Source organism: Eubalaena glacialis, chromosome 3 (genome assembly GCF_028564815.1).
Source record: "Eubalaena glacialis isolate mEubGla1 chromosome 3, mEubGla1.1.hap2.+ XY, whole genome shotgun sequence".
Classification (NCBI taxonomy): domain Eukaryota; kingdom Metazoa; phylum Chordata; class Mammalia; order Artiodactyla; family Balaenidae; genus Eubalaena; species Eubalaena glacialis.
Genome location: NC_083718.1, coordinates 48953349 through 48969800, shown reverse-complemented (window position 1 = coordinate 48969800; position 16452 = coordinate 48953349). Strand labels below are relative to the sequence as shown.

The 16452-nt window shown below is 36.1% G+C and overlaps 1 non-coding gene across 1 annotated transcript; it reads left to right on the top strand.

Annotated features, from left to right (window-relative positions):
- Nucleotides 1-3945: 3945 nt before the first annotated feature.
- LOC133089219 (U6 spliceosomal RNA) lies at nucleotides 3946-4054 on the top strand. The gene has a single exon (XR_009700604.1). It is a non-coding gene; the product is annotated as a U6 spliceosomal RNA (small nuclear RNA).
- The last annotated feature ends 12398 nt before the right edge of the window (nucleotides 4055-16452 follow it).

The following is a 16452-nucleotide window of genomic DNA, read 5'->3' as shown; positions in this document are numbered from 1 at the left end:
TATACCCAGAAGTGGAATTGCTGGGTCATATGGTAGTTCTATTTTTAGTTTTTTGAGAAACCTCCATATAGTTTTCCACAGTGACTGCACCAATTTACATTCCCAGTAACAGTGTATGAGGGTTCCCTTTTCTCCACATCCTTGCCAACATTTGTTATTTGTGTTCTTTTTGATGATAGCCATTCTGACAGGCATGAGGTGGTATCTCATGGTGATTTTTCTTTTCACTTTCTTGATAGTGTCCTTTGATGCACAAAAGTTTTAAATTTTTGAAGAAGTTTAGTTTATCTATTTTTTCTTTTGTTGCCTGTGCTTCTGGTGTCCTATCTACAAAATCATTGCCAAATCCAATGTTATAAATATTTTACCCTATGTTTTTTAAGAGTTAAACCTCATTTTTAAGTTCAACATATTCTATTTATAAATCGAATAATTTAAAGTATAAAAGGTCACTTTTACTTGTTATTAGGCTAATATTCAATTAATTATGTTTAAAAAAGTTAAATTCCCCTAAAATATTTTAAACTATGTTTTCAAATTTTATATAATCTTCAAATACTTCAAATATCTGACAGAATAAACAGCATGATTTATCTAAACATTTAAATAATCAACAAACACATATGGATTATCACAATATTACAAAACATAGCCCTAAACTACTACAAAAATGGGAATTCAATACTTTTGAGCTATATCATAATTTTCTATATATTCCCAGGGTTACAGAATCACTTATCCAACCAAAGGTAGCAGATTTTCCACCCTACTTGGCTTAAAATTTGGGGCACAAAAATGCCATAGATTTAGCTCTATCAGAGATTATGAAGTTAGGGCTCTTTCCTGAGCCCTTTCTTGCAGTGATGGTCATTCTCCTGCCTGCCCATTTTCTTCCAACCTAGTAAATAGATAGCAAACACAGAATGAAATCAGAAAGGAAGTTAGAAAAAGAAATACAGATTGGAAAGTCCTAGTCAGAAACTGAGAGTTAGAGTTGCTGAAGATCCCAACAGACAGAGGATATGCCCTCAGACCCTTTTTTCCTTTTAAACAAGAAACATATTTTACAACCTTAGTTGTTACTGTGACTTGGTAAGAATCTCCTCTCTGCCTAATTGAATTCTATGTTATTTGTTTGTCTTTCTTTTGGCCTCCCTGTTATTGGCAAACCCCTTAAACTTAAAAAACTTTAACCAATATGGGCTGTGATCCTCTTTTTTTGGAAACTGTTTCCCTTGCTTTCATGAGGCTACAGTCTCCTGGATTTTCTCTCATCTATCTTCACTGCCTCTTTTGTTCTTGGATCCTTTCACTCTTTCTTCCTCCCCACACTGCATAGAGGTGACCAAGCTCCAAGTTTCACAGCAGAGCCCTCTGGCTCTCTCTATAACCACTTTCCATTGGAATCTTCAGCAACTTTAACTCTCAGCTTTTGACCAGGACTTTGCAATCTGTACCTCTATTTCCAATTTCTTTTTTGAGCTCAGATCTGTGTTTTCTATCTACTGCTGGAACCTTGCACCTAGATTTCTTGCCTTTAGTTCACACTCAACTCATCTGAAATAAAATTCTTTTTCCTTTTCACAAATGAACACCCTCTCTGACCTTCCCTTATGGGTACTAGTATTCTCTCAGGCGCAAGACGAAAAGTGGTAGCCTTATAAAAAGAGAGGATTGGGAATTGTAAGGGCAAAGGGGGCAGTAGGAATGATAGAACAGAATTAACATATCTAGAATAGAATCTTCAGAGGGAACAAAGCAAAACACCAGGGCTTAAGGGTTACATTCCCGATCCCATTCTGATTCATGGTTACGTGTCTTGCTAGGTTTAGTTGCTATGGAACAGAGTTGCCCCGGACCAAGTTCAAGCTTTGTAATTCCATCTGTTGGGGAAGGACAAGCTTCCTGGTGGGCTAAAGCTTTCTCCACTAGTTAAAAAAAAAGCTGTTTTAATACAATAGAGCTCAAGAGTTTTTCTTTTCAGAAGCATCCAAGCAAATCCACTGACTTCAGGGCCATAGCTCTCCCTGAACATTGACTCTGAGGATTCTGTTGTACTCAAGCACCCTGTAGAATTTCTGTACTCCTTTCTCTCACTTCTCACATTCAGTCTGACACTAACACAGGTTTTCTTTATCAAATATGTCTCTCAAATGTGTGTATTCTTTTCCATGCCCTCTATTACCACCAGGTCCAGGTTCTCATTACCTTATTCCTGAAGTACTTTGGCCAGTATTTGCTATCTCTTTGCCAATTGTCTTTCTCTCTCCAACGATCAAGTCTTATGGTCAGAAAGCACCTTGGAGTAAGCTAGTCCAAAGTCCATCTAACTCTTGTATCACTTCCCCAGCGTCTCTTACTGTTCCTCTAACCTAGGATAATTAATCCACCTCAAGCACAGTGATGAAGTTGAGTACCATATTACTTCCTGTTTTCAAAAAGCTTCTAATGGGCTTTCCAGAGTAAAATTTGAACTCCGGAGCTCATATTAAAGTAAGGCTCACACGACATAATAGTCATCAACCTCTTCAGCCTCACACCTCACCGCAGCCTCTCCACCACCCACAGTAGACTACTTATAGTTCCTCAAATACACCGTGCAGTTGAACTCTGCTTATCTGCCCACTTGGTTCCCTTTATCCAAGAATGTTTCATTCTCTGCTTACCAAAATCCTGCTTATTCTTCAAGATCCAAGACTCAAATTCTCCTTGTTTGAAATTGTCTTCTCCTCTCTGCTCCCACAGTATTTCATTTATATTAAAGAGGAGAGTGGCTTTACTAGTAGTTGTGCATGTGTTTCTCTCCTTCAGAAAACTGTGAGCTCCTTGAGTATATATATTACATGGCATTTTTGTTTTCTTGAGAAATTCTTGAGAAATTGAGAATTCCCTATTCTGACTTTCTGCTTTTCAGACATTTTGGTTGGTCTTATATGTGTCAAAGTGTTTTTACATAATTATTAATGAAACATTCAGTCTCTCACTCTGTGCTAGCAGTACAGGGGCTGCAAGATTGAATTCTTGGCACAAATAATACATTGGGGCTAATGACTATAGCAGTAAGAGTACAACTGCTTTCCTGGCACAGAATTGCAATGGGGTAAACTGTAACTTCTAGTGCCTGGTGGCGACAACATTTTCCTCATTAGACCTGCTCATGGAATGTGGTTTTGGGCATTCTTCCTAAAAGCTTAGCCTTGAGTCTAATGTTCCAAATATTCCAACCATTCTGTGAACTACTTCATAACTTTTAATAAAACTCCTTTCCCACTCAGTCAGCTAAAGTCAGCTTCTGTTGCTTACAACCAAGAACCCTGACTGATAAAGATATTTTCCTTAATTCCCTATAGACCAACTAAGTCAGGATCATAATATTTAAAAGAATTTACTGAAGGGTCAGGGATAACACAATGAAAATACTGTATTAAAAGTAACCTATCACAGGCTACTAGATAATTGCTGCTCTCGGGGGCTACAAGCCCAGCCTGCGCTCACAGAGAAATTTCATAGGCCCCTGTGCCTAGTCTCTGACATGGCTACGGGTGCAGAAGCTAGCTTTATCCCTACCACAGCCAATTATCCTTAATCACAGTGCACAGTGCCTAGGGACCACAACACTTTTAGGAAGCCATGAAAATGTTTTTGTTTTAGTTTTTTAAAATGGAATTTTAAAATGAATATAATTATAATAAATATAATATGTAAATTATAATAAAAATATAATAATGAATCCAGCCTGGATTATACAACACAGTCATAAAATAAAATGTGTGTGTGTGTGTGTGTGTAAAGCAGAATAGTGAAATAAAAAATAGACCCACACATTTACGGTTAATTGAATATTTATCAATACAAAGGTGCCAAGTCAATTCAATGGGATAGGAAAGTCTTTTAAACAAATGGTGTTGGAACAACTGGAAAAAATGTATGGAAAAAATAAATCTTGAGTACTCATTTCAGCGGCTTGTATACTAAAATTGGAATGATACAGAGAAGACTAGCATGGCTTTTGCACAAGGATGACATGCAAATTTGAGAAGCAGTCCATATTTTTAAGACAGTTGATTTTAAGTATTCTTACCACACACACACACACAAAATAGAAACTATGTGCAGTGATAGATACGTTAATTAGCTTGACAGTGTTAATCTATTCACAATGTGTGCATATACCAAATTCTTTAATTAGAACAATCTAATTAAATAATGGGCAAAAACCTAAACAGACACCTCATCCAAGAAGATATACAGATGGCAAATAAGCATATGAAAAAGATGATCAATATTATGTGTCATTAAGCTATTACAAATTAAAACAATGAGATACCACTACATACCTATTAGAATGGCCCAAATACAAAATACTAACAACCGAATGCTGGTCAGGATGTGGAGCAACAGGAACTCTCATTTACTGTTGGTGGGAATGCAAAATGATGCAGCCATTTGGAAGAGAGTTTGGCAGTTTCTTATGAAACTAAACATACTCTGATCATATGATCCAACAATTGTGCTCCTTGGTATTCACCCAAATGAGTTGAAAAGTTATGTCCACACAAAAACCTGTATATGGATGTTTATAGCAGCTTTATTAATAATTGCCCAAACTTGGAAGCAAGCAAGATATCTTTCAGTAGGTGAATGGATAAATAAACTGGTACATCCAGACAGTGAAATATTATTCAGCACTAAAAATACGAGCTATCAAGCCATGAAAAGACATGGAGGAATCTTAAATGCATATTTCTAAGTGAAAGAAGCCAATCTGAAAAGGCTACATACTGTATGATTCCAACTATATGACATTCTGGAAGAGGCAAAACTACAAAGACAGTAGATAGATCAGTGGTTGTCAGGGGTTCAGGGAAGAGAGAGATGAATAGGCAGAGTATACAGGAATTCTAGGGCATTAAAACTACTCTGTATGAAACTACTCTTTATGATACTATAATGGTGGATGTATGTCCAAATCCAATGAATGTACAACATCAAGAGAAAATCCTAATGTAAACCATGGACTTTGGGTGCAGATACTGAGGGAGGAGGTGTAGGGGCATGAGGTATATGGGAATTCTCCACACCTTCTGCTCAGTTTTGCTGTTAATCTAAAACTGTTCTGAAAAATAAAGTCTATTAAGAAACTGAGAGAGAATATTCTTATACATATACCTGATAAAGAACTTATATCATTATACCATTATATCTAAAGGACTCCTACAAATAAAAAATAAAAGGATTTAAAAGCCCAATTAAAAATAGGCAAAAGACTTGAACAGACATTTCACAGAAGTAGACATACAAGTGGTCAATAAGCTCGTGAAAAGATACTTAACATCATTAGTCATTGGGGAAATATTAATTAAAACTACATTGAAATTCTACTTCACACCCACTAAAATGGCTAAAATTAAAGATTGGCAACATCAGTTGTTGGCAAGTGTGTGGTACAAGTGGAACTCTCATACACTGCTCATGGGAGTATAAAATGGTACAGCTTTTTTGGACAACTGTTTGGGAGCTTATAAAATTATACACCCACTTAATGACCCAGCAGTTCCAATCCTAGGTGTTTATACAAGAGAAGGAAAATATAAATGCACAAAAACTTGACCAAGAATATTAATAGCAGCTTTATTCCAAAAACTGGAAACAAATACAAATGTCCATCAACAAGGTTATGGATTTTTGAAAAAATGTTGCATATTTATACACAGGAATATTACTCAGTGATAAAATGGAATGAACTACTAATACAACAATATGGATGAATCTCTAAAACATTGGACAGAGTAAAAGAATCAGACACAAAAGAATATGTATTGTATAATTCCATTTATGTGACTTCAAGACCAGACAAACCAATCCATGGTGATAGAAATCAGAACATGATTGCCATTTGGGAAGGGAGATTGACTGAAGGAGGACATAAAGGAACTTTCTAGGGGTGATGAAAGTGTCTTATATCTTGATTGGGGTGTTGGTTACATGGTTACATTTGTTAAAGCTCACCCAGTTGTACACTTAACAGGTATTGCATTTCACTGCATGTCACTTTTACCTCCTTAAGAAACCTTAAGCTTGTTAAGCAAGACATACCATTTATACATCTTTTTCATTTTCTTTCCCCCTCATGCCTAGAAGAATGTCCAGAACACAATGAGTGCTCAATACGTGTTTGAGGAAAGTTAAACAAATGAACAAATCGTTTTGGCAGTTTATAGACATGCAATGAGAAATTCAGGTAGCTTCTTCCAGACATGTGTCTAGTTTCCTTCGATAACTTCTTACAGGGAGAGGGACCTTCCTTCTCTGCTTTTCTTAGACTGTCAATGATCACTCTAGCTTTGAGCAAATTAACTCTCTTTGGTGTTCAATATACATGTATGTGTGCATGTGTGGATGTCTCCACAGTATGATCAATTGTCTTTTCTCCTGTGATAGAAACTGTCTAAATTGATGAATTACTTTAAAAATTTTATCTGATCATATAAATGGATAGTAAAAATAAACTGAAAGCTAAATCACAGGTACTTTTGAGAAAAGCATTTTTGCTTAACTAATGATTTTTAAGATAATTTTCACTCAAAACTAGATGAATGACTACAAAGTTATTCTATATTGTGCATTTTTTGTCTCAAGACTGTTTCCAAACTAAAACACTTATTATGAGAAATCTTTACTAATAATTTTGAAGTATTGAAAAATAGAAAGTTTATATAACTGTAGGTAGATATGTTAGGCTAATGTAGAAAACAATCTTTTTTTTCCTTAGATATAATCTTTAAAATGAAATTACTTTCAGTACTTAAATGTGATCTGAAAAGAACAGACTTCTTTATAGCTTCAGTTAAAAAAAAAGCAGATGTCAAACAAAGATGTGTTATTGAATTCTAGCTATTGAAATGTGATGTCTGAAATTACAGATGAGAACAAATAGGGATGTGTAAATGTTAATATTTACATATCAAAGCTGTATTTTCCGAGGATATTTTGCTTTAGATTAAGTAAAAGTTACTCAGAAAATCTTAGATCTTTGAAATATTTTTCAAATATAATTGCATTTCAATGAAAATAACTGCATTTCAAAAGCCAGAAGTTTCAACAAGTTCCAGATTAAGAAATGAAGTCCCAGTTAATTTGAAAAGATGATTGAAGAACTTTTATTTCATTATATGACTAGCATGAAAGGAAACTTCTGAACCACGTACGAGTTCTGATTCTTTACTTTCAAGTTGAGGTCACATTCCTCTCCCCTGTCATGGGATAGTCTCCTCCACAAAACACACATCTGTTTTAAATTCCCGCCACATGTGATAAATCAATGCATAACAGATAATACATTTGGAAGACTGTATTCCTATAGGCTTTGGCTTCTATTCTTTTAGCCTTTGCAAGTCTGATGATTTTTCCATTCTTAGCTCACACAGAATGTGCTTTAGTACTCAGAACTCGTCTCCAAAGGCAATCAGTGGGAAACTTGAAATGATCAATCCTTGCTGCTGTGTCTCTATGAGCTTTAAAAAACTGAACCACCATTTCACAACTTCCTATGCTATAGTCCTTTTTATCCAGTTATGTTTAGTAATTGGGGATTATTACTAAAGTGTAATGGATATTCACTATTTGGATTATTCATACGTTTATTCTCTTATTTTAGTACAAATATTCAAAAAATGTATCCCCATTTTTATTAATTAAAGCAGGACCACCAGTTGTGAGAGGGCAGTTTAAAATAATGGTTAAGGACATGAATTTGCACACCCTATTGCTTGAGGTGCCTTAGGCAAGTACTGAAATGCTTTAAACCTCTATTTTCTTTTCTTTTCTTTTTCTTTGGCCACGCCGTGTGGCTTGTGGGATCTCAGTTCCCTGACCAGGGATCGAACCTGGGCAATGGCAGTGAAAGCCCAGAATCCTAACCACTAGGCCACCAGGGAACTCCCTAAACTTCCATTTTCTAATCCATAAAATGGTAGTTATGATGGTAGTAACTTCCTCATAGGTTTGTTGTAAAGATTAAATGAGATGATGCTTATAAAATACTTAGCACGGTACCTAACACATACAAAGTTTATGAGGTTGTTGGATATTAGCACAGCTGTGACTCTACCTACACCTCTTCCAACTTCTAGGACTAAAGCCAATATTGCCAAGAGTGGAGTCTTACGAGAGAAAATGCTGCTCCATAGTGTGTAATTAATAATGGCGGTCGAGGGAGAATTATTTCTGTGGCCTCTCTCTTATTGGCCTCACCACATTTAGTATGTGTGTTTCCCCTACTAGATGCTGGGTTCTTTGAGGATAGGGTCTATGTCTTATGTCTCTGAATTACTGACTCTGGTTAATTGTCGACTCTTGCTAAGGGAATGTATAAATGAACACGTCTGTGAATATACTTGAAACATTCATTTTAAATTTGAGTTATTTAAATGGTTTTAAGTAATTAGAAAGAAGAATTTCTTTTAACTGGGTCTAGTAGAGCAATATAGATATTACAGCTACAAATAAAAGGACAGTTATCAATCACATTTTTCTTTGTTCACATTTCAAAGATGAAGTCCAGTTTAGGCATTTTATGTTTGAGATGCCCATTGGACATCCAAGTGGAGAGACTGAATAGGGAGTTGGACATAAGTTTGGAGAGGTCCTCAAGTTTCCAGAAACTTACAGAAGTTCGTAAGTTTGGAGAAAATGGGGAGTTGTCAATAATGGGTAGTACTTAGAGCCATAGGATAGGCTGAATAGGATCACCAAGGGAGGGGATATAAATTAAGAGGACATAAGGTCCTAAGACTAAAGCCTGGGACATTCCAAAACTTAGAGTTTGGGGTAATGATGAGAAGCCACAAAAGAGACTGAGCTAGAGAGGGTCAGAGAGATTAGAAGAACCAAGAGAAAACCAGTCATCACATGTTCAGCTCTCATTGTCCCTGGCTCTTTTCAACACCCACTCTGATTCTTCTCATCTATCTCAGGAGCTTCTTCCAACTTCAGGGCATTATCACTAATTTTCCTATCTGCCCCTCTGCTTCTCATGACCCTCACTCAGTAATTCTCTGTTTTGCCTTTGTCTTCAGATTTGGCCCACCTGCAACTTGAGGACATAGGGTCGGGGTGTCCATTTGCAGCCTCAGCTCACATAAGCCATGTTGTACATTTCCCTTATTCCTCACCTCACCTGTCATCTTCTCCACTGAAAGAGACAGAGAGATAGCTACTCTTGATGTTCTTCGCTTCAGACCCTCTGATACAGCTTTCAGGTTGGGTGCCTTGCACCCCCTTAAACTTATCCTAAGCCCTGCTTTCCTGGACTTTCTCCTTGCCTGTGTATTATATTCTGGCTCCAGCTCTGGGCATTCGGCCACTTTGGAAAAACAACCTGTACTTTCCAGTCAGTCCCTGAGTCCCTCTATTTCTGCATAACCCCATCCCCACTCTACCCCAACTTCAGTGGAGAGCACTTTTTGCTGTCACCCCTCAGGTCATTTGAGCCATAGTTGGAGGGAAGTCAAGTCTCCTGAACCCACCCTAATATATTGCCCAAGCTTTTTACTATATGGTGATCTCAAAGAGTCTGGGGAAAAAATTCCCTGGAATAGAGATGTATAAGATGGAAAATTCAAATATTTGATTCTCAGCCTACAATTTGTACTTGCTTCCTGCAATCACATGCTAAATCAGTAGGAATTTCTTGAGGGAGAACTAAGGAGTCTAATTAGCAAACGACACCTAACATTTGCCTTAGACACTGTGGGATATAAATTAGGAGGAGGAGAAGAGAATCCCAAAATAATTATATCGGTCCTAGAACTATTTTTGAGGGCTCTATAAGCATTGGTTGGTCCCTGTTTAGCTTAAATTCTTATTAAGTAGGGTTAGGAATGTTTAGGGGAATAGAGACTGAGGTCTAGTAACAAGTCATTTGAATTCCTGAGTTTCAAGGCCACTTACACTACCAGATCTCTTAGAAAGTCAAGAGTTCCCAAGTTCTAGTTTTCTCATTTGTTTTGTTGATGATGCCTGATCTAGAACAATTGTTTTCTTTACCTCAGTCCTTCAGTTAATAATAGGTAGATATGTGCTGAAATTTTCACTCATTTTTAACAGATAAGCATGTAATTGTACCTTTACTACTGTTGTGATAAAACACAATGTTTTATTCCATTGTGAAACATTCAAACAATGCAGAAAGTAAACAATTTAGAAACTGAAAGTCCTCTAAAGTCCTCCTCTCCTTAAATATATTCAATCCCTCCTAATAGTTTGGTGTATATTTTTAAAATATTTCTGTATTACAAAAATGGGATATATGGAACATATCGCTGTGAACTATTTCATTTGATAATATACCTTTGATACCTTTCTACATCAGTACTTGTAGCTCTGTCTCATTTTTAACGGGTATATGATGTATTACTGTATGGATTTACCAAAATTTGTTTAGCCAAAAATGTAGGTTATATTAAGTTTTTTACAAACACAATCAATACAAAAATTAACGTTCATGTATATATTTCTTTGTACACTGTGTGAGTACTTCTGTAGGATATATTCCTGGAATTGGATTTCTTAGGCTAAAAATATACACATTTAAAATTTTGAGAGATAATGACCAAATTGCCTTTTTAAGAGGTTGTGTCATTTTTCATGAACATCAACAAAGTGTGCAATATCTGTGTTCATAAACATTGACCAACAGTATTATAATTGCCTGAACATCGTAGGTAGAAAATTATATCTATTCAAATTTGCATTTCTCTAAATGTTATGGTAATGATTAAGTTAGATACTTTTTGTAAAATATATAAAGTATTTTTATTGACTGCTTTTACAAAACTGTAGTTATTATCACTAATTAAAGGTATACCAAATGTATCTTAGGAGCAAGGCAGAAACATATATGTATATATATATACATATATACACATATATATTCAATATCTACATCTATATCTACATAAAATATATAAAACCTTGTTTCAAGTGCTGAATAATGACTGGTGTTGAAAGATGAGTAATGACATTTTGCCCTCCTGCTACTTTCACTCTGGGGGGAGGGGGGACATACTTGCACACTGCTAATCTAAGCAAGTGAATGGGGGAGAAAAGACACTAAATGTGGTTTGAGAACTAGTCAAACTTTGAGTCCCAATTGGGATTTAGGATTAATATATAGCATTTTAAACTTTTACTCTTGGTATGAAATGTTACTGTGTTTTGACAAGACTTTAAAATCAACATCCAAATGCAGTTCTACTTGAAAGTCCACCAATAACAAACTTTCCTGTTGGTCATAATTTTTCTTTGGGTAGCTGCAATAACATCACATGACATTCCTAACATGGGTTCTCCTGACCCAAGATCATTCCTGGAGTATTCATTTCCAAAGATAGCAACCTCATTGCTTCTCTGTTCTTTTCCACTGAAGAGGTCTGTATTTTCTGTTTGTTGACAGAGATGGCTCTTTTTCCATACCATGAATGACATGGTGTCTACGGGTTATATTTGTGACATCTTCTTGTAATGTAATTTGCATTCACTATGTGTGAAGCCACAAGCTAAAGGCTTAGATGAGAATATGGCCAAGCCTAATTAAAGAGCCAAGTCAGGAAATGAATAGGTTGGCAAATAGCTAAGAACTGGATCATGTAGAAGAAAGGACAGCTGTGTTGAGCTCAGGCCCAGAGTAGTCTTTTGAATTTTAGGAAAGGGACAGTCAAGACAGGGCAGCTAATGTGATGAAGTCCAAAAGTGAAACTGGAGCTAAGGATGTATGAGTCAAGAAGTCAAGGAATTGGAAATCCACTAACTCTGAACATCAATACTGTTCTAGAACAAAAGCTGATTAGATCAGAGGATGAGTGAGTATTGGAGAGGGACACAACCAGGTGAGTTAGGCCACCCGTATATACCTAACAGGATACTATGACAAGAAGATTCATTTGCAGCTACCTGTATCTTATCTTACTCCGTATGTGGCAGAACTCATAATTCTTAAGGAATCACAGTCAATTCTGATCTTATAAGCATGACTTATGAAATGTGTTTATTTAAAAATGATGAAACAATATATACAATGGAATAGTAGCCATAAAAAAGAATGAAATCTTGCCATTTGTGACAACATGGATGGACCTGGAAGGTGTTATGCTTAGTGAAATAAATCAGACAGAGAAAGACAAATACTGTACGTTTTCCTTTACGTGGAATCTAAAAAACAAAACAAACGAACAAATATAACAAAACAGAAACAGACTCACACATGTACCAAAATGTTCATTGCAGCTCTATTTACAATAGCCAGGACATGGAAGCAACCTAAATGTCCATCATCGGATGAATGGATAAAGAAGATGTGGCACATATATACAATGGAATATTACTCAGCCATAAAAAGAAATGGAACTGAGTTATTTGCAGTGAGGTGGATGGACCTAGAGTCTGTCATACAGAGTGAAGTAAGTCAGAAAGAGAAAAACAAATACCGTATGCTAACACATATATATGGAATCTTTAAAAAAAATAAAAAAAGGTTCTGAAGAACCTAGGGGCAGGATGGGAATAAAGACGCAGACCTACTAAAGAATGGACTTGAGGACACGGGGAGGGGGAAGGGTAAGCTGGGATGAAGTGAGAGACTGGCATGGACATATATACACTACCAAATGTAAAATAGATAGCTAGTGGGAAGCAACCGCATAGCACAGGGAGATCAGCTCTGTGCTTTGTGACCACCTAGAGGGGTGGGATAGGGAGGGTGGGAGGGAGGGAGATGCAAGAGGGAAGAGATATGGGAACATATGTATATGTATAACTCATTCACTTTGTTATACAGCAGAAACTAACACACCAGTGTAAAGCAATTATACTCCAATAAAGATGTTAAAAAAGAATTAAAAAAATAAAGATGCTAAAAAATAAATTAAAAAAAAAAAAAAAAGAAACAGACTCACAGATAGAACAAACTAGTGGTTTCCAGAGGGGAGGGGGCGGGGGAGGGGCAAAACAGGTGAAAGGCTTAAGCGGTACAAACTAGCAGTTATAAAATAAATACGACACAGAGATGTAATGTACAGCACAGGGAAGATAGTCAATACTGTATAATATTGTATAATATTTGTGGTGTGTAGTCTATAAAAATATTGAAATACCATGTTGTACACCTGAAAATAATATACTATTGTAAGTCAACTATACTTTAATAAATTTTTTTAAAAACATAGAACAGGGCTTCCCTGGTGGCGTAGTGGTTGAGAGTCTGTCTGCCAATGCAGGGGACACAGGTTCGAGCCCTGGTCCGGGAAGATCCCACATGCTGCGGAGCAACTGGGCCCGTGAGCCACAACTACTGAGCCTGCGCGTCTGGAGCCTGTGCTCCACAACAAGAGAGGCCGCGATAGTGAGAGGCCCGCGCACCGCGATGAAGAGTGGCCCCTGCTTGCCACAACTAGAGAAAGCCCTCGCACAGAAACGAAGACCCAACACAGCCGAAGATAAATAAAATAAATAAATTAAAAAAAAAAAAACATAAAACAAAAAATTTTCTACAGACTAAAATCCTTAGGAAAAAATCTCTTCCTGGATGTAACACATAAAACCTTGGTATTCTAGGTTGACCAGAATGGTTTTCAGATTTACCTGAATTGTAACCTACTTCAGTATGTTATTCAATGTATATTTCAATGGTTTACTTTTGTGGAGTATTAAATGCTAATGGATACTGCAGGGTTTTCTACATCTTGATGTAGTCTAAAATAAAACAAAATTTTCTTTGTATGGTTGGGATCTGGCAGTTCTTTTAAATTCTTTACTGAAAAACATTTCCAAGAATGTTAGATAAGAGATGTCTTTACCCTCCACTCTCTCACCCACAAAAACTATTCTTCCATGCTTGTTTTAAGTGGGAAAAATTAAATTGTCCACAAGGGCAGTTTGAGCAAGCTGTAACTTGATTTAAATATTTCACACTCTTCATCTGTACTTTCCCCCTGGGATCTTCCAGCCTTCTTTTCCAGATAAATTTCCATTTTAGTTCTAAGTTTTGATCTTAATTATCTATTCCTTGCTAGTTTCCAGGATTATTCTTGGTGTTCCTAGATCAATGCCAAGGCACAGTTCTCATCTCTTGCAGTAAACATTTTAAAAGGAAAAGACCTGCAAAGTTTGTTTGAATAAACTTACTTCACATTAGAAAACTAAAGCCAGTTAATTATTAAATCATACTTCATTTTATATATCAAGTTGGATATCACAATAATATCCTCCATTATTAACTACAAAGAAACAGTTGGCTATTTGTGCTGCATCAGAACAAAAACTTTTTTTCTTTTGACTTTTTTCAAACTCATGCTAGTTCATTATTTTACTAAAAGGCACTAACAGATGTTAGGCAGAATGTGGCCTCATCTGGGACATATAAAATACCATTCCAAGTCTCCATAGAAGGGAAACAGCAATATTGTTTAGTTCTCCCCAAAAGCTTAACCAGCCCATCTCATTTAATCTGTTTAAGGTGAACAGTTAAGAGTAGCACCAATTATTTTGGTTGTCTTAGGAATATAAAAAGGAACAATGAACTAAAACACCAAAAGGAAAGTGTCACAAAAAGAAATGCACTATGTTGAAATACAAATAAAACTTCACTAAAGCTTGTGGCTAGAGCTATATTTTTTCAGCTGAAGAGGTAGTAAATCTTGAGTTGCCTGCTTCCTGAAGCCACCTTGAATTATAGGTCTCTTTAGGCCTTTCTACAATGTTTCTACTTAATTTGACCCTTTCAAAGAAAGCACAACACATCTAAAAGATGGCAAATAAAGATTCTGGTAGAAGATATATTTTGACAGTTATATATATATATATATATATATATATACATATATATATTTTATATATACATATATATAGTGATCAAATCCCAAGATATTCCAGTCTTTTAACCTACCTTTTAGTTTTAATTTTGTTTTGTTTTCTTAAAGTAACTTTTCTAAGAAAACAAAAACAAAACCTGATGGTTTTTTGTCAACAGATCAGGTTCATATACTATTATATTTAGCATTATCTCTAGCTTCTTGAAAATAGACCACACTGAGGACTGGAATAAATACTAGTGTTGAGAGGAAGCTCTGGAGATGTTTGCCTCAGACTGCTTACCCATTAGAAAGAAGAAAAATGCTGGAGTTGTGTATGCAGCACAGAGTGGGAAGGCACATGTGGCATAATGGAATGTATCCTGGACTTGGAGTCAGATGACCTAGGTTTGAGCCTCAGCTCTGCCACTTATGAACTCAATGTTTGGGAGAGTTAGTTAACCACAGAAATCACATTTCCCTCCTCTGTGAAGTAGGAATAATACCTTGGAGAACTGTTCTGAAGAGTCAGTGAAATAATGGATATAAAAGTGTTCTGTAAACTGTGATATATACATAGCTTGTTATTAACAAACTATTGGTGGCCTGCAATTTTCATCTCAGATAAGCAGATAACAATTAGATATTTGGAGCACAGCTGAAAAGAAATCCATGGAGTGGATATAGAATAGGCAGGCGTGAATTTCCATTTGAGACACACTGCCTAAACAGAGAAAGCCTCTGGGGGACTAAATGCAATCTTGATAGGAATGTCTGCTTTTAAGCGGTAAAGTGAGGAAAACCAAGCTCATATGAACTATTCTATTTCATATAAACACTGGGATCAAAGATTCCCAGTCTTTCATTCTCTTAACGCCTATTTAAGGAGCATCTATTATATGCCAAGCATTGTGCTAGGTATACGCTGGTGAACAAGATTTCTGCTCTCAAGGAACTTGTGTCCTAGTTACATTAATATCTTTATTCCAAGCACTCAGCAAAGTGTTAGCACATAGTAGATGCTCAATAAAAGTCGACTGAGCTGAACTAATCTAATTTTGTAGCATTACCATAGCAGAAAGCCAGTAAAGAGACGATTTTTGTGATCAGAGATGTCTACCCAATTCACCATGTGATTAACAGGGTACTACTTCTGAAGTTTTGAGGGAAAAGAAACTTTCTAACTAGAGTTCATCTAGTATTATATAGTATTAATTTAATGTCTTCCTGCTTAAAATATAGTTATCACTTCCAATTAGTACATTTAACAAGGGGGCAGGGTGTTAGTAGAAAATGTTTTTCAGGGTGGTATCCCTCATGTCAGGTCGAAAAATTAGCAAAAAGAATATAGGCTGGATATATCAAATCACTATTGACAGGCTGACTATGGACTTGACATTGATTTAATACACAATTAAAACAAAGGGGAAGAAAAATGGAAAGTCCATTCTATTTATATGATAATCAACTCTTAACAAGTACAGAGAGTTTATGTTTTGAAAGCATACCTTTCTTGAAGCCACTCAAGAGAGCTAGTGTAATGAAATAAAACTTCTTAGAGTTTTTTCATAGCATCTAGAAGCTGACTGGTGGGGTCAGGGTGATT